This window comes from Anser brachyrhynchus (genome assembly GCF_964034855.1).
Source record: "Anser brachyrhynchus genome assembly, chromosome: 5".
Taxonomy (NCBI): Eukaryota; Metazoa; Chordata; class Aves; order Anseriformes; family Anatidae; genus Anser; species Anser brachyrhynchus.
This window is the reverse complement of record NC_137699.1, coordinates 58,209,936-58,229,268: the sequence shown is the minus strand read 5'-3', so window position 1 is coordinate 58,229,268 and position 19,333 is coordinate 58,209,936. Positions and strand designations below refer to the sequence as shown.

Sequence of the window (19,333 nt, the reverse complement as noted above, 5' to 3'; positions counted from 1 at the left end):
GCTGTTATTTCACTTGCTGAACACTCATCTCCAAGACCTGTGTTTGTTACTTGACACCATTAAAATCAGTGAATGGTTTGCATGTTAATATGTTACATTTGTGGGGTTCAAGGCAGTGCCATCTGTGAAAGACTACAGGAGCTGTGGTCAGGTCCTGCCCTATCACAGTTTTTACACATTTTTCCTTGTCACCTTCAGAGAAACTCCTTTTCTGCATATTATTTGGCACATGCTGAAGTATCTAGATGAATTGAAAGGTAAGAACAGGGGCTGTGATGCCAGTTCTTTGTTGTGTGCCTTGCAATGCTCTGCTTGTAGGTTGCTGAAGAAATCATGGGCAATCGCATGAAGATACAGGGGAGATCTGTTTGGAATTCTAATTTTGCTGTTTATGCTCAGACAAGTCAAACTGTTCTCAAGGTATTTCAGTATAAAGCATAAAAGTTGCTAATTAAACATATAAATCAAGAACGCATGTACTGAAGTATTTCCCACTACTGGATACAAAGAGTATTTATGTGATGTATCAAAGAGCAAAAGGTGTTGCAGAAGTCACAAATAGGTGCTGCAGATCACATATGGAAATGCTGAAGGTGTACAGGGCAGTTGATAAAAATAACCTTGTCTGTATTGATGATCCTGGTCACAGATGCATATTTACATATAACTTTAATGCATGCATATGCAAGTGTGTCTTTGCATAATTTAAGGAAAAGCACTGTTTCTATCAAGTATCTCTCCTAAATTCTTAGGTATCCCTCTTTTGGAGAAAAAAAAATTGCCACCAAACTGATATCCAAAAGCCACCATTATCAGTCAAAAAAGGAGGAGGAAAAATCTGACTAACTCGGCTCAATATGTATGTAATCCCCAACTGTCTTCCTTGACTCAGCTTGAAATATAGGCTGTCAGGTTTTGTTATACTGTATTAAAACATTTTCTCGGAGATCAGACTAGAATCGGAGTGGGGGCTAAACAGTACCGTGAGGATGGAGCATAAGCCTGTTACTACCAGTAGCTGGTTTGCATTTGACAGAGAGATGGTGCTGCAGTCAGGTCTGGCTGAATATCCCTGAGTGTTTCCTTATAGCACTAATTAATGTCCCTGGAGCCAGTGTCCAACATGCCCAGAAGGATCAGATTGGTATTGTATGTTCATTTAAGATTTTTTTTTTTTTTAATCCGAAACATGGCATTTGACCTGCTGGTTTGTGGATCCTGTTGCTAGGAGTAAATCTGACCTTCAGTAATTAAAACTGGAGAGCTTCTTTTGGCCTCCAGCTCTGGGATGAAAGGTTAAAGTGCTGCGGTGCTGTTCAAAATCCATTAACCAAAAAGAGACTTAAGGAGCCTTTGGACTTCCTGACCTTATCCAATCTCTAACAAACAAATTCTTTAAGCTAATCAATGAAACAGAGCAACTTTGAGGTCTTTATATCTTCCTACTCTTTAGAGGTTTTAATCCAACGCTATAAGGGGAATGATTTTCTACTGTTCTTAACACAAAGGCTGATAACCCCCTGAGCTGTGTTTCGTGCATCTTGCTCAGGGGCCACTTTCCTACAACATTATTTTTAAGACTGCAGTGATACACAATTCTGCTAGCAGGCACCTCTACACCTGACACACGCATTCAGCGTTTTAGAGCCTAAAGACACTTGACTCGCTCTGTGCAGTAGGTGAGATTTTCACATCCACAGCTGTAGCAGTACGAAAACTCTTTGTGAGCAGCACGCGCCATCTTCCTGCGAATGCATAAGCAAAAGAGACATGAATTATGTGTAAACACTGGTAGACTCGAAGCCCAAGAGAAGAGATAACTAAGTCGTATCTGCTATAGATGCAGACATAATGAAAAATCTCAGGTTTCTTGGGGACACGCAGAAGATCCCAGTGGTCTCGGCATTACGAGGGGGCCCATCAAACAGCATTAGCAGACTAATTAAGTGTGCAGCTTAAACTTAATTTTCCTGGCAGCATTAAGGCGGATTAAACATTATTCATTTTTGTGATGTCCTTGATTCTTAGTATTTTCACTCCTCTTCCCACCTTGTCATTTTGTCTCAATCAGTGATATTACTGTTTTTAGTCTAGAAAATGCACCTGAGCAGTATTTAAAAATAGGATTTTCCGAGGAAAGCTTTGTAATGCACAGCACCTGGGTTCCTATCTCTCATAAGAAAAACACTCCTTCTTTTAATGAAATAGGTTAATTATGCAAAGTGTGAACATGGCGGGTAAGTAGTGAAAATTTGCTAATCTCTAAATGAGGAGGAGGATCTGTTTTATGAGCAGAACATTCTGTATCGCTCTGCTACTTTTTCTGCTGTGCAAACCGGGTGAGGCTGTGTACCAGTACCAGTATGAAACTGTAGGAATACAAGTATGTTAATTCCTGTTTCTGCTTTGTTTCCTGATACGTATGTCCATTTGCTGTGCAATTATACAGTGCAGTCTTATACAGAATGGGAGCTACAACCTGATACCCTAGATTTTCATACTTTTTTTGTGTCTTTTTACAGAAATCTGGAAATAAGTGAAAGATTCAGATTCATGAGTGTAAGGGGTTAACATTTCTTGCCTTTTTTTTTTTTTTTTTTCTGGGAAGATATCTTTGATTTTGTAATTATTTAAGTAGTCTTGAAGTGCTAAACCTTGCTCTGCAGGTAAACCTAGATCCTGAAAATAGATGCCCAGACATTGATTGCACATACAGCAGGATTTTGACTGGCAAGTTTATTAATCATTTATATGGGATCTTTTTTTTGTTTGTTTGCTTGTTTGTTTTGGGGGTGGTGGTGGTGAGTATTTGAATTCTGAATTCTGCTATTCTGTCCAAAGGATTTGGGTGATCTCTCCAGTCTTGCAGAAGGTGAAACTCCTGGAAATCTGAGCTGGAAATCTGTAACTGGGCTGCATGAACGTGGCCAGACATGGCCAGTATAACTTGATTGTTCCCCCCCTGCTCTGTCCCACTTGAGTACTGCGTCTGTCCCCTCTGAGTCCCCACCTGGAGTCCTGCATCCAGGCCTGGGGCCCCCAGCACAAGGACGATGTAGATCTGTTAGAGTGGGTACAGAGGATGACACGAAGATGGTCAGAGGGCTGGAGCACGTCTCCTATGGACACAGGCTGAGAGAGCTGGGGATGTTCAACGTGGAGAACAGAAGGTTCCAGGGAGACCTCATTGTGGCTTTCCAGTGCTTAACAGGAGTTTATAAAAAAGATGGAGAACAACTCTTTGCTCGGGCAGATAGTGAGAGGACAAGGGGGAATCGTTTTAAACTAAAAGAGGAAAGATTTAAATTAGAGGTTAGGAGCAAATTCTTCACTTTGAGAGTGGTGAGGCACTGGCACAGGCTGCCCAGAAAGGCCGTGGATGCCCCATCCCTGTAGGTGCTCAAGACCAGGTTGGATGGGGCCCTGGGCATCCTGGTCTGGTGGGTGACATCCCTGCCTGTGGCAGGGGGTTGGAACTAGATGATCTTAAAGGTCTCTTCCAACCCAAGCCACTTTACAACTTTATGAAATCATACTAAAACTTGTGTGTTCAGTGACAGGAATAGTGGCCTGTTCAGACTTAATTTGACTTTCAGGCATCTGCTTGCAGATATGATCTTTAATTACATGATCGCACACTGCCTTTCTGTCTGAGTCTCTACGTAGATTAGCAGCTAGAAAATATCTGAAAGAGAAGAAACTATAAGATGACCTCAACGAGAGTTGCAATTTATTTCATTTTGTGGAATGAGTGCTCTAATAGAGAGTAAGCTAGTGGGACCCTTCTAACCTAAACAAATAAACTACCTTTTAATTCCTTTTATGTGTCCTTGAAACCTGCAATTAGTTCTTACTCTACTAGGAATCTCCAAATACGTCATTCTCTGACATTATGAATACAACTGGCAAAATCTGCTGAAGCATGATGCCATAATAGGATATGCAGGAGGATTTTTTTCATTGTTTGTTTTTTGTATGTCTGCTGTTAAATTGTTATTTCCAAGAGGGTGTTTATATTATTTTATTTGCAATATCCACCCAGCTTACTGTGTCTGGAAGGTTGCTCTCCTGCTTCTGCAGCTTATTCAATGCTGTAATCTCACTGTAATACAGACGGAATTGGTCAAGAAAGGCATCAGAATTTCTGTGATGAATGCCTTTCCGTTATGCATTGAATTATTATTTCTTAGTGGGAGTACTCAGTAATGCTTTGTTATTTCTAGTTATGGAATAAGGGACAATTCCTGCTTGAAGAAACACATATCCTGTTAGCTGAGCCAGAAAAAAAGGAACAACCAGAAGGAATTTTCTGTCTAAATCAGCAAAATTCATAAAAGCCATCAGAACAAATGGGGTTTATTAAGAGATGTTTCAGCATGGAGAAGGTGCGGTCTCAATGGCTGAGGTCACACAAGAAGGATGGAGTGAATTAGAGGTGGTTATTTAAGGCCTTCTCCTTTGGGTTTGGTTACAGCAGCCTCTCTCGGGTCACTCTATACAGGGCATTCATTTAATGCTTTACTTTGTAACTCGAGGGACTATTAACTGGATGAATGTTTGCAAAGAGGTGGTGACTGATGCTAGGGTGGGACTGGACTTGCACCAGTCACCTGAAGCCTGTGGACTGTTATTACCTTTAAAACATTGTTCCTGAAATGACAGTGTGAAAAATGAAAGCTGTCCTAGTACCCCTGCTTTTTAATGTTCACAGCTGCTATTCACAAGCCTGAAAGTAGTTAGGTAATATATCTGATTTCAAAGAGACAGACAACTTAATTGGTGTATAAATTTAGAGCTAATAACACATACTTTTTTTTGGTAGTATACTTTGTGTGTTAGCTAGGTAATTTGTTTTTGCCTGCTACCTTAGGAAGCAGTGGGATGGTGCTATTTATCTTATTTCTTGTGGGAGACTTTTGCAAAGCACATACTGGGTTGCTGAGAGAGAGCATAATAAAACAGCCATTGCAATTTTTACTAATCTGAAGCCATTTTCTTTAAGAAGCACGGAGTGCAGAAAATGTCTTGAACAGAGAACGTGCATTTAGTTTGGGACTGGTGCATGAATTTTCCATACGGAATAGCTAATCAGAGTGTGAAGTTTATGTAATAACTGTGGTTGGAACTGGCTGCTTTGTTTACTGATATAAATCACGTTGAAAACAGAATTTCGAGAACCAAATTGTCAGGGGGTGAATTTGTCTCTTAGTAGTGCTGGAATATTAACTTGTGTGCTGGGTAGTCCCTGTTGTAATGACTCTGGAGGGATTTAACAGGTGAAAAAACCTACTGGGTGGCCCTTCAGATGGAGAAGATTGTGTGCTCCCTTCCACAATCCTATCTACGTTGAGAAGGAGTGGAGAACAGAGAAGATGTGGGGGATGCTGTGAGGTTGTGGTTTGAGTCCCTCTCTTTTCCCCCCAAACAAAGGCACCACTGTGAAGCTCTCCAAGCGCCAAGCACGTTTCTTTGGTTTTGTCTCCTCAAGCATACGCATGTACTTGCATATGTTTGTGTAAATAAAAACAAAATGTCTATCACTTAAAGACTCCCCGCTCTGCCTGCTGAGAGAACAGATTACGTGCATGACAACTGCGCATCATGTCATTTGAAGTACTGCTGGAACATGCTTGTTTCCTTCAACGTGGAGCAAGGTACAAAAGATTTAAAAAAAAAAAAAAGAAAAAAGAAAAGAATGAAATGTCAACGTAATGCTTTCCCACAAGGATGACTTTCATCTTTATATTGTTTGCTGAGTTAAGAAGTAAGCAGAAGCTGCCTCCTCCAATATCCTCTGTTCAGCATGGGACCATAAACTCATGATGGAGGATAGGATTTTTTGACCCAGCTCTTATTTGCTGCTTCTAAAAAGTTATTATTATTATTATTATTAAACAGAAACAAAAAGAATTTGAGGAAAATGATTAAACAGTCTCCTTCTTAGAAACTGCTTTTCTTGGGCCCTGGTCCTGTGAAGAAAACTCATGGTCCAAAAAACTGAACAAAAAACGAGCAAGCAAGCCAATCATCACTTTTTCATGCAGAACATCTTTGTGACACACAGTTCAGTTCTCTCTTGCACTCCATGGGAATTTGGTTACTCTGGTGATGGTGACCATCACAGCAAGGGTGGGACTGTGAATCTAACTTCAGCCCGTTTGGTGAGCGCTCTGGTCTTGGAGGCCTGATTCAGATCTTGATTCTGAGTTTTGCACAGAAGCACAGCATTTTCTGCCAACAGTTAGTGACCCTGTCTGGCACGAGCACCTGTCTACAGAGAGATTTCTGTTAAATCTCTCGAAGCTCCATACACAGAAGGGACAATTTCTTCTGATGGTGGTCTGGGTCCTGCTTTTTAACACCTATCTCTGATGCGTGTTCCATCTCTCTGCCCCAGCTGTGAAGGGAGTCCAGCTTTAGAGGAAGCCTGTTTTGGGTGACACAAATCCCTTCAGTAATGCAAAGGGTGGCTTAGGACTTCGGTTACATAACTTATTCTCTGGGCAGCATTTATCTATGGTTGGCTTTCTATTAAATACTGATGATGTGACCAGCTTCAGAAACTGGGGGTCATTGCAGCGTGGAACGGGGGACATGAGGAAACTGGCTGTACAGCCTTAGGCACTAAAGCAATTGCTGTACCAGGAGCTCAGACAAAGCTTTGGAGACTGCAACATCTCACACTTGTAATGATACAGTTTTAAGAAAGTACACAGCACGGGTAAAACACCATCCTCTATTCAACCTGTGGCTGACACCTTGGCAGAGCTGGAACCTCTTATTTCAGAGAACTTGTAGAATTTGTTCCAAGTTTGATAGCAAGGGCTGGATGCAGCTGCATATCCAGTCAGTGCGCATATACAAAGTATATGTGTTCTAGCTTGTTGAACAATGAAAAAGTTTTGATAATACTATTGTTATTATTACTTTTTATTTCATTTAATGGATTCCTGGTGCTGTCTTCTGTGCAACGTAGCCTATCTGTGTCAGCACTTTAAACTATTACTGTTGTTTATTAGTTATTATGCACTAAATGCTGACAATGTGACACGCAAAAGATATAGGCTGAAAGAGAGGCATTTATGCAGATGTGATTTATGCTTCTTGCAAGCTGCCTTTGTAAGAATTCTGAGCTTTCATGTTTGCAAATCTCAGGCTGGGGGGACTTACAGGCTATTCAACTAATTCAGTCCCATCTTTCAAACATCTGTCGCCTCTGAAAAGTTCTCAGTGTAAAGAGGAAACTGTTATTTATAAGAAGAAACTGTCAAAGATCAGCTCCGCTCAACAATCTAAAGCATCTCTTACGTACATCAGCACTAAACCATGCTCATTTGGATAGCATGAATGGCTAATTTTAGCTTAAAATTGGAAGCAATTATAGGTTCAGGAAGAAAAGTAGGGCTGTGTGTCATTAGTAATTGATTTCTTTTGTGGAAGAGCTTGAAATGAGCAGTTAAGAAGAAAAACATTGTTAAGTGATGCAACCTGTCGCATGCAATATGCAGATGTTTCCCAGATTTGTGTGTATGTGTCTCAGGTGGACAGATACTTTGTTGTCATTTCCCCTCCTCCTTCTGGTTCCCTGAAGACTTCATTTTTTTATTTTTTATTTTTTTCTCCCACGTCATTTAGCCTTTTCTGTAAAATTCTTGAGCCGTTGATGGCTCACACTGGGAGCATTGTGCAATTCCTGTACAAAGTGGAGGATGGTATGTCATGGTGCAGAAAGACGTGAGTCACTCGGCAAGACATTGCTGCCAGCTTTAAACATCACAATTATCTTATAAATAAATAATTGCCCCACCTGTGCATCTTATGGTGAACTACAGTAGGCCTATCCAACAAAACAGAGATGTCCTACATAGTGATAAGGAAAGCTTAGAAGCTTGTGTACTACATCAGTAGGAACAGAAATAACTGTGGGAACGTGCTCCTGTTTCTTCTTTCTTTCTGCTTCTTGGAAGAAGTTTCTTTCTGGGAAGGGTTATGTTTACACGGTCTTTTGCAAGCAGAGATGAACTGTGAGTCTGGGTTGATTAGTGTAAGCTCAGTGTTGTGTTGATATGATGATGTGGCTTTTGGATTAGAGCTAGGTTGTGTCTAGTTATTTTGGTGTGTGGGCAAGATGAATGAACGTCTGTTTGCACAAGATCCCTTTGACCTGCAGGGTGAGATCCAGTTCCTCAGGCATTATGTAAGGCCATGTGAGATGTGCAAGAGTGTCTGAGACGTCCTGTAAGGGGCTGCAGAGATAACATAGGACTTACACAGTACCCATGTTTGTCTGGAGACAAAGCAGCCCAAAGCTAGCAGCCAAAGAGGATTCCCTGCAGCATCTAAAAAGGGCTGAACACCTATGTGTGAACCACATACGTGCTTTGCTGTCCAGAGGGTTGAGGAGCAGACCTATGGCAAACGTTCCATTTTTTATACGGCTGTCTGGCAGAGGTGGCCTCCCCTCCAAGGGGATAGGCTGAAGTGGGATTTGATGTTCCTTTTACTAAGAGCAGCACATTTAGAAAATGGGAGTTTAACCAGGTCAGGAAGCTTGGAGACAGAGATATGGCGTTCCAATTTACAAAGACAAATACAAGCAGGAAAGTTGGCTGGAAAAGAAAGATTTCCAGTTTGCTGAAGATTCTTTTTAAAATTTGATTTGGGTTTAAAGGTGGAAGGATTGCTAAGTTCGTGAGCAGCTGAGGGGTTAAAAGCTCCTGAGTTCAGATCTTGGAGAATATCTGCCAAGTATGTCTGCTCTGGGACTAGTACACCTAGCTAGCCAAGACAGCAGAGCTATAAGGAATCTTAAGGTTCGCTCAAGAGGCTGCTGTGGATTAGGTCAACATTTGTCAAGACTTTTTTTTTTTTTAATAAATTTTTCAGCTCAGCAAACCATTTTGATGACCTTTCTTTCAGCCAAAAATTTTCAAGAAACTCTGCTTGCAGTGTCTGAACCGCACACAGGAAACATTTGGCATGATTACTTTCTTTCCTTAAGACTCTTTATGGCGAGAAATATTGCACAAAGATTTCATTTATTTCATTTTTGAAATTCATGTGTAAGGTTTATGTATCTCTCTGACAGATTGTAGGCTGATCTCCAATCACTAATCCTCATTTTCCTAAAGACAGAAAAGATCTGTGCAAAATTCTTACACAGGAACAAAATACACGTTTGCATTTATGCAGTCAATAGCTTTCTCTGACTATGTTAAAACTGAGTCTTAACGTTCAGTTATGTCAAGCTTTATCCAGGTTGGCAACTCAGTTTCTCATGTCTTTCTGGCTAACTGCATGCTATTTGGTGTGCTTCTGTAGCATTTAACTTCTGACCATATTTAATTAGGCTAAAATTGTAGGCTTAGTTTAAAAAATATTTTAATATATTAAAAAATGTCATTGCAAAATTCTGAATATGCTGTGAAGTTAAGATAAATAAAATTGCTATGATTTTTTTCCTGGAACCTCACGATTCTGGGTGACCCTACACTTGAATAATAGATATTTCTTGAGTTCATTGTGGCTGGATTAAAGAAAAAAAAAATCTGGTCCCTTCTGTTCTGGTTTCCTAAGCAAATGAGACTTATGTTCTTATTCTGCCTGCCACTCAATTTCTTAATAACTTTTGAATCCACTGGCTGGCCTCAGCCACCTTTGACATGGGATAGCCACCTCTCAGATATTGCATTCCTACCCATTTTGTGCAAATCAACAGCTAGGTCAAGGAGAAAGACTACTAGAAATCCCCCTAAGGGAACGACTGGGATGCCTGCTGGCAGCAGCACCCCCTGACCAGCCAGCGGGTTGGTGTGGGGCTAGTTCCAGGTCAGCCACCGCATGGGGCTGGGACATGGGGGCACCTGTCTGGAGGTGTGGGGAGGAGAAAAGGAGGATACGTGAAGGTTAGGAAACATGGGGAGGGCTAGGATTTGTTGTGCGTGTGGTGAAGGGGACACAGTGGGGAAGGTGGGCTTGTAGGGCTGTGCGTGAAAGGGGGATGTTAAAGACAAATCAGTAAGGAACGAGGCTAGTTCCACTGCCTAGGGAATAAATTTTTAAGCTTGTTTTCACTAGATACACTGTATTTCAACATTTCTCAGTTTGAACTCCAGTCTTATGTAGGCCTTAAGGCACAGAGAAAAGGTGAGATGTATTTGCAATTCTGTTTGTGCATTTTGTATCCCAGCTACTCAGTGGGTGACAACAAGTAGTTAGACAACTGATTATTGAGTGTTTGATGATGGTCTATCTAATCTTAGTCCAGAGCAATTGCATTGAGCATCTTGATTTCCCTATTGAATAATATTGTGGCTTTGGTTGCACACAGTACTTTCTAACATCTTATTAACTAAACAAAATCACAGAGTACTTTTAACAATAAGTGGTTTGTTTGGCTGCGTTAATATGAATTCAAACAATTTTTACTGTCGCTGCATATATATGAACTGTCTCTTTCTGAAAATTAGATTTATTCTTTGTGAGAAAATTCTTAATAGAAGCTCCCATTACCCAGCGTGCTCCTCTAGAGAAGAAATTTTGAAAATTTCACCGCTTTGCAGTAAACAAATGCAGCTCTTGGAACATTTTGTAGTGTGCAGTGGAACTAACTTGCCAGCATTTTGAACCCTCTGCAAAGATTCAAAGCAATGATTCAGTGTTTTGTTTATATTCTTGGTGCTTCAGGAAAGGAATATTTGCAAAATTGTACTGTAAGAGAGCACCAAACTGGGTGTCATTTTAGTTTGGAAAAAGCTATCATTATGCTATGCTCTGTTTATTTATTTATTTTGTAGCATGATGTGGTTTGATCAAGAGAATTATGCAGGCAAAGTGAAATGCAGTTTGAGACCAGCAACTGCTCTTTGGCATGCTCCGTCCACTGGCTGAGTTTACTAAACCCAGAGTGAATGAACTTCAGCACTAGTGATGAATATGTCTCAGTTTTCCATAAAATGAGCTCCTGGGCTTTGGTAGTAGTAGCTGCTGTTTTTCATATGAAATTGGTAGAGTATCTCATTAAACAAAAGGCAATTATATGTATTAGCAATAACAATAGTCATATGAGGAAAAAAAAAAAAGCACAAAAACCACCCCCTATGGATGTAATTTTAGAAACACATTATGCAAGGGGTTAATTTGAGAGCTGTTTTTTTTTTCTTCACATTTTGAAAGCTTTGCTGTAATTTTGTATGAAATTTGAGATCAGTGAGTCTATAATATCTTATGAATAATTTACAATGCCAACAGTCTTTCTGTGGAAGAATACTAAATTAATTAAGGCCTGGAGGAATTTCCATGTGTTTAAACCACATTATATCTTCAAGGTTTTACTGCTTCAAAGTGACTGAGATGAACTCCTGGCTTTTCAGGTGTTAACAGTCCCAGGAAAACATGATTGGTGCCATTGCTTTAGCCTAGAACAACTAAAGGGCTTGAGAGTGTGTTTTGTGTGAATCTATTCAAATGATAGTACCTTGCACTCAGTTTATTCCCACACTTAGGTGGGATGTTGTATTTAATGATACTGCCTCACCATCTCCCACACCCAGAGATGTTTTGTTGGACACTGCAGTCCCTGACTCAGCCTGGCCACTCTTTGGGGTGGCTCATCTCTTAGGATTGAAGGAGATGGGGGCCATCTCTTGATGGCTGGGACAACCCATAACTTAGCTAACCCTGCTCTGAAAAGCACAAAGCATATATTTAACTGCATGAGCCTGTGCAGAAAGGGGTTTCTTTCGACCTGTTGGTCAACCTTCAGAGAATCAGTCAGAAAGCTCTTACATGCTCCCAGGATTTTGCAAGTGTCAAGCCATAAGCATCTCCCACAGCTGATATTACAGCAAAGGCTGGATATGGTGAGAACACTAACCCGCCACACACACATTATTTATTTAAACAGGACAAAATAGCTGCTCTCCAGCTGCTCTCGATGCCCTTGAGTTGAAATGCAAATACAGAAAAAGCATGTGCCACTATAACCAACTGACAGCTGTTCCCCTTTCCTGAAAGCCATTCAAGCAAAGCAAAGAGGAAATAAGCCCCTCTCTCCCATAGCTAACCAGCCTCAGCATCCTTCTCCTTTCCACTGCTGATCAACAGCCCCAAGGAGAGTAATTTTTGTTCTCTACGAGAACCCCTTCAGTGGTACCTGGTTTAGGCTCCTGGGGTCCTTTATGGTATAGACTAGCCCACACTACTCCTATCAGCCAGCCGTAGCTGTTGCTTTGGCCAGCTTCTCTGAACTTTATTTCAGTATGTTTGGGGAGTGAGGTGAGAGCTGGGCTACGCCTTGTTTATTTTATAAGGTACAGATGGTTCAGGGGTAGTTCTCTGTGGTTTGACTCATGCTAAAGTTTCTGGTACAGCAAGAGTATGGAAAGGAAATGAATGGAAAGGAGAGGCTGGGACACGACATGCTGGGCCATCACAGAGACACAGCTTTTGTACAGCGTACATGGGTAGAGGAGTTGGAGATGGTGGTGCTGGAAGGACCTGTGCCATCAAGACTTAAAACAGAGATCTAATGTTATGGGATCTTCTTGCTCGGGTGCTGTCACACACACTGTGTCTGTCCCAAGAGTTACAGCACAAAGGCATTTGATATGGCAAGGCAGTAGAAGCTCAACTAAGGCGAGCATAGATTTGACCTCATTTGAAGACCATTATCCTTCTTGAAAACACCTTTTCTTGTGCTGAGGAAGGCAACCTCTACTTTGTGTTGGTATCACTGTGAGGGCCTAGCTCCTGCCTGTGTGGTTTGGCTGGGTTAGGCCCGGTCTGCTTGCGTGGGCTATGGACTCACCCACACCTTGAACCTGGCTCATTCCAGATGCTGGGTGGACAGTATGAGCCTGCAGGACTGCTGCGCCAGTGGATACAAAGCCCAGGGGTCAGGAAATATGTTGTGTCTCAGCCTTCTCTTAGCTTCAGAAGGTAGCTGGGGAGTTCGGTCCCTCCTCAGCATAGAGCTCTGCTCTTTCCTGACGCACATATACTGAAACTCTTTGCTGGATGAGGACCTCTCTGGCACTGCAGCCAATCTGCACATGCGTTAACTCAGAAAGGAACCAGGGTACAGAAAGCTGCAGTGTCCTATTATACATGACCATTTACCATTTATGACAAATTACTGACCATATATGCTCAGGCTACTTGAACAAATTAAAAGTGGGAGGTGGAAGAAAGACACTCAATGAGGCCTGTATGATTGTAGAAGGTTGGGGGGGGAAGTCAGGCTGGGGGCCCTCAGCAATACCCAAATTGTCCTGTTTGCCAACATCCATGGATAATTTACACATCAAAAGGAAGGAGCGGAAATGGACATGAAAAGTGACAGCAGTTGCCAAGTTAAATAAAAGCCCCTCAGTGAACATGAAGAGCAATAAGAGCCGTTTGGAAAGTTGGCTGCAGAAGAAGAGGTTATGTGAGAGCTTATACCCGACCGCCTTCTCGGCCCCTTGGGAACCAATACAGACGTGGAATTCACTTGACCCGCAGGGCTGAACAAAATATGGCCACACATCAGTAAAGCCTGATGCTGAAGTCATAGGAAACAAAAGCAGGACTGTGCCAGATGCCAGACGAGTGGGATCAGGTAGCAGGAACCACAGCCTGACTTCAAAATGCTCGAGTAATTCTGGGCTGCTGAATTTCCACTGGACTGAATCTGAAGAAAATAAAGTGGGAGAAATGGCAGATTTTTTTTCTTTCTTTTATAACGGATGAATATAGGTTGAGTTTGAATAAGCAAAAGTCAATATTTCTAAGAAAGGCTGCTTTTTAAAATATGAGATTTTATGGCTTTGCTGTTAAAGCAGTTTCTTGTTGTTAATGACTGAAGGACAGTGTGCTTAGGTGGGATATGAACATCCTAATCTTTCTTTGCCTCTCTGCCCTCAGTTGTCATTTTTTTCCTCCTTTGCTTGGAGAAAATTTAGAAATAGTCTTGATTTTCCCTACCCCAACCCAGTCTCCTTTCTCCTGCTGAATTAGCTGCTTAAGATACATTGTCAAACAACATCGTTCCTGCTTGACTGTGTAAGAGGTAGTGTGAACGCGATCCAGGTATTCCAATGCAAGCACTGAGAACAAAATTAAATGTTGCCCTGAGCAAGAAGTTTTCAATGAGGAGCTGATCTCTTTTTACACAAGCCCAAACCTGAAACCACCCCGCAAACACCAGTGCAATCACTCTGGATGCGCAGGAGAGGTGAATCCACTCTCAAGTTTTGCCTCTCGCAACCTGGGGCGAGCAGCCTGGCTTTGGGAGAAGGGGGATGAGCGGGGGGCCTGCGAGGATTGCTGCCTTTTTATACAATCTGCATCAGCTTCATGATCAAAGGCCGCAAGTGACCGGAACGGGCAGCATCCTGGGCTTTCCCATTCACCAGGCGCAGCAGGATTAACCCAACGCTGTGACTGGGGGCTTTGATGCCCGTCACATGCATCTCTGCTGCTGTGCCCCTTTGTTCTAGCCCCAGGAAGCAGGCGGTGGTGTGCACGTGTGGCTGGGTGGTGCTGCGGGGAGCAGAGGGTGTTTAAAGCCCCTTTGGATCCATCAGGGCTCGAGTCAGCGAGAGATGAGCCAAATGCCTCACAGGGTGGCTCTATCTTTGGCTGCCGTGCGGTGGGGACGGGATTACAAGCAGTCTCATGCTGACAAGGCTTTGGAGGAATAATAATATCTGGAATATTATAGAATTTGGAGAATAATAATATTGGGGGGATAATAACACCCTCTAGGGAATAAGGTTGTCTCTCTGTTTCACACGACCATGACACAGAGCGGCTGTAGCTGCTTATATGCAGTGGGAATTAGCAGCTTCTTCAAGGTCTACGTGCCAGTTCCAGTTAAAATGTTCCCAGCATGTGTTCTGGCACCGCAGATGGGATGGGGATCTCCCTGCAAAATAAAACAAGTGGGACTTCCAAATCTGCTGGAAATTGCTCTGCTTCCTGTGCCTGGGAGTCAATAGCACTCAGAGATTCCCCTTGGCATCTGCTCTTCCTTCCTCCTTCCAATCAGTTAAGGGCCAGGTAGGATTATGCTGTATTATTTTCTCTTTAAGATCCAGACACCCATTTACTGTGCATGTGCATAACTCTAGCAATTCAAAGGAGCTTGTACAATTAAGCTGAGCTTGTAATACCCCAAAAAGATGGTTTGGGGTACTGAACTCTGAATTCAGGGTACTGATGCTAGAAATAAGTAACTTGATTTGCATTTCTGTGCTAGTGTATAACCCAGTTCTGATGTAATTGATTGGCAGTGCCTTCACAAAACCTCTTTGCTAGCACTAGGTTTAATACCTGAGGCTAAAGGAGAAAACGATACTTTTAATAGTAAGAGGACATTGCAGCAACATGCCTGAGGGGGTGTAGGTTTCTAAGGCTGTCTCACAAGATAAGGAAAGTCCCCTAGATGAAAATCCTGCCTCATACAGGAAAAGTACATCTCTGTTTCCATGTCATGTCCTGGCTGGCAAGCCCCCCAGGATGGGGAGGGTGACCCGTGTGCCAGTCCTCAGGCGGCATGAGGAGAGCGATTGCATGCACACTGTGTGGCAAAGAGCCATGTCCCCCGAGGGGGTGAGCCCTGGGATGTGCTGCTGCTGTTACTGATCTGCTGCTGCCCGTCCGCAGGCTGTTCCCCTTGCCTGCCAGCTCCAGGCGGGGAGATGCCACCAATTCAAAAGGGACAAAATCTGGGCGAAGCATAACACAGCTCTTTCTTGGCTGGCCCTGCACAACAGCAGGGGGATTTGCTGCTTAATCTAAAGGGATCAGTGGGCTCAGAGAGTGCCCAAGTCCAGGACTAGTCGAAGAGAAGAGCAGGACAGACTGGCAGAGGCACGTATGAGCTCTCAGCAGCAGCGTGCAGGCTGTGCAGTAGCTTCAGCACTGCCTGCTGGCGTCTCCTCCATTGGAGCCGGCAGCGCCTCCGAAGCAGCTGCTTGCCTGCCTCCTCCGACACCCAGCAAGGTGCCGCGATGGCAGCTGCGCCCATAAGCAGAGCTGCTGCAGACGGGCGGCCGGATCCAGAGGGATTTGCTGCAGGAAGAGCTGGCCTTGGGCTGTGCACGTGCTGGTCCGCACAGGCAAAGCACCATCTGGTGAGAGGTGACTGCTGCAGGAGGCAGCAAGGGCAGGGATTGCTTCTCAGAGCCAGCCATGCAGAGACACTCACGTGTGTGTTTGTGTGTATACATGTATTTCAACAGGATTGCTAGGAAAATAAGAAGGGCTGGTGTGAAATCACGTCTCTATGAACTGCAGATGTGCACATCTAACGCATAAAGCAAAAGGGGAATGGTGGCTGAAGCCATTAGAAAACCCTCTGAGCTGTAGAAAAACAAACATTCCCTAAAGTGAGAAAACAAGCTGCACTGTCTGCATCTGTTTGCCGTGGGGCTCACAAAAGGGGAGAGAAATCAAGTCAAACTCAGTGGGCTTTTAGCTGCCTTTGGAGGAAGGGTCTGCCTCATGCAAAAGCCATAGCCATGGCAAGTGCTGGGAGCTGCCCTTTGGGAAGTGCTTGCATTGGCTGTAGCACCAGGTGTGCAAGGGAGACAGCCGACAATTACACCTTTCGTTTCTTTCCCATGTTTGACAGCCAGGTGCCTTTTTGATCTGTAGTGCACACGAGTGCATACATGTATATTTATACACAATCTCAGCTCTATCATTTCTGCTCAGTCGTGAGTGGCTTATCTGAACATTTAAACAAATACAGGGCTGATGTACATACTCCAGTATCAAGTGCAGAGGTTCCCTTTCGGCATCTGTAGTCCCCTGCAGTTATACAAAACATTTTCTTTCATGTGGCACTGTGAAATTATAAGGCTGTCGTGCAGATTTTGCTGAAGAAAAGCCAGTCCTGTGGTTTGTTTCCCAAAGATTGATGGGTTATATGGCAAAACTTTTCAGCTGGGCTGTAGGATTCAGCACTTTGCAAGGCCCAGGGTGGTTGGATGCATGTTGTGCGTGATGCCTGTCCAGAAATGAGATCTGGTTTGGGAGCCAAGCGATGGAAAAACAAAAGACTTAACAAAGTCATTCATAGAAGTGTAGATCTTTCGGTGTCTGCAGAGGTTGGACAAACCAAGTAATTCCTATTTGACTGCATGTTGTACAGCTTGAGCCAGAATTGTAAATAAAATGTTTGCACTAGTTCAGATATTAAGAATGATTTTTTTTCTTTTCTGCCAATGAAGAGTTAAAAATCACAAAGCCCAAGCCCCCTCTCTTCCCTGCGTGTTTACTACTGGTCACTGCGGGAGACAGAGTATTGGCCTGGAAGACCTCTTATTGACCTTATTACATTCTTATAAAAAGCAAGTTGTTTTCTGGTTTAGAGCAGAGATTTTCTGCTCAGCGAAAAATCTTTGCTGGTTATTTCTGGCGCTGGAGCCAACCCCGCTGCAGGAGCTCTGAGGCCTCCCAGGTAATGGCACGGTCTGCGGGAGACCATTAAGTGGTATTCTGCGAGATGAAGAGGGCACTTCCAGGCTTGAGTTACGTTAGAGTAGTTTAAAACCATGGTGCTCGCCGTGGTATTCGCCGCCTGCCATCAGAACTGCTTGAGAATAAGGCAGCAAAAACATTTGAGCAACCAGTTGTTGCGAACAAGAAAAACTCTGACCCGAGAGGGGGATTGGACTAATTACTGTGTGACCTTATGGCTCAAGCCAAGACCAAGACTTGCACAGACTGCAGGATTGTGGGCTGTCATTATATGAAAGAAGACTTGTTCCAGCAATTGCTTCTCTTTCCAGAGCCTTCTGGCTGCGAAATGAAAAGCCTGGGGTGAAAAATACATTTCTTTCTTGGACTGATATGGGGTGGAGGGGGCATGCAAGAAAGGATCATTATTATTATTATTTTTGCTGCTGTAGAATTGATGTGTTGGAGGGAAAAGAAATATGATGATGTGCTGTCCCTGAGAATGATTTTTAAGTCCTAGATGCCTTTGCGAGAGAGGTGGTACTGATCTCTTCTGCTGAGAAAACATCTGAGGAGATCTGGTTCTACTGAGGAGCCAAAGAGAAAGGCAGGAGGGTTGTATCTCATGATGCTCTACGAACTGAACTACACAGGGAGGAAGGTAAGGTTGACAGTGACGTCAGCACTCTCAAAGGATGGCCCAGGGTATGATACATCCCTGTTCACATTAATGGGTCTGCATCTGCAGGCCTTTTAGTATGTGATCTGAGTAACGTGGGAGAGATTTTCGAGTACAGGGCATATACTGTCTGAGGAAGAGTCATCTAATGCTACCGCCTCGCTGTGCTGTGATTGAAGAAAGTCCCTCGTGTAACATTTATTACATTCAGAATTCATAGCAAATCACTCTAAGTTGTAGTTTTGAAGGAAATTGACCCTGTAAACCAACTGATCAAATCTTGGGTCAAGATGACATGGCATATGGAAATCATATGCAAAGCTCACGTACAGCTGCAAGTACAAAGTTTATGCTCTACCACAAGCAAGCCTCCTGTGACTTCAATTAAAATTTTGCCCAAGTCAACTTGAGCTTTGCACATATAGCTCCATGTGGGCTTTGTGCATGATTTGCATATGTCATGTAATGGACAGCATGGTATTGTGTTTCAGCTGTCTCCTCCTAATTAATACATGATAAAAAACTTGTAGAGAATAATGATTAAGAAAAATTTGCGCACAAGGAAATTGCTTGCAAATGACCACACTGGCAAAATTATAAGCCAGTACTATTGCAGTCCCATTTATTTTCTGTTAGGTTTAATCACCACTAATAATTCAGTTGAGGGTAATTAATCTTTGCTGATCAAAGTACAGGAAAGGGCTGAAGTACTGTAGCTGCATCATAATGACATGTAATGCTGATGGTGCACAATTGCCTGTTTGCAGAGAGATGTGAATATGTCCTCATTGGCATACAGTCAATGAGTGTTAGTTCATTATCACTCAGTAGAGGATAGAAGCTCAAATAATAAGGTAGAAGAGCCCCAAAATACATACATGGGCAGATGTTTGCAACTAGAGCTCAGTTCATTCCCTGAGTTGCAATGAAACTGTGGTAGAGACTACTGACGAAAAGGACATTTGATATTATTATGATTTTTTTTTCCTTTCTGAGTTGTTCAGTCAAGATGAAGTCCAGCGTATGCTGCACTGAAGAAGCAGAAAGTTTAATTCCCAGACCCCTGAGATTTAATACCAGAAAGTCGTGTTCCCATGTCCCTTGTATTCCTTGGGTCAGCATCAGGTTGGAAACTTATGGGCTCCATGGGGCCAATGAATACTTTATTGAAAAGTATGTCTTCTCTGGGTGGCTTGATGCCTTAAA

General features: G+C 42.9%; 1 long non-coding RNA gene across 6 annotated transcripts in view; it reads left to right on the top strand.

Moving 5' to 3' along the window:
* Positions 1 to 19,333, top strand: part of LOC308195664 — a 179,229-nt gene that overhangs the window by 96,002 nt on the left and 63,894 nt on the right. The window contains exon 1 of one of the 6 annotated variants that reach the window (XR_013951709.1): positions 17,362 to 18,109. The exons of the other annotated variants lie outside the window; for them this stretch is intronic. This is a non-coding gene — a long non-coding RNA (uncharacterized lncRNA). Of the gene's footprint in view, positions 1 to 17,361; positions 18,110 to 19,333 lie in introns of those variants that run through there. 6 annotated transcript variants of the gene reach the window in all.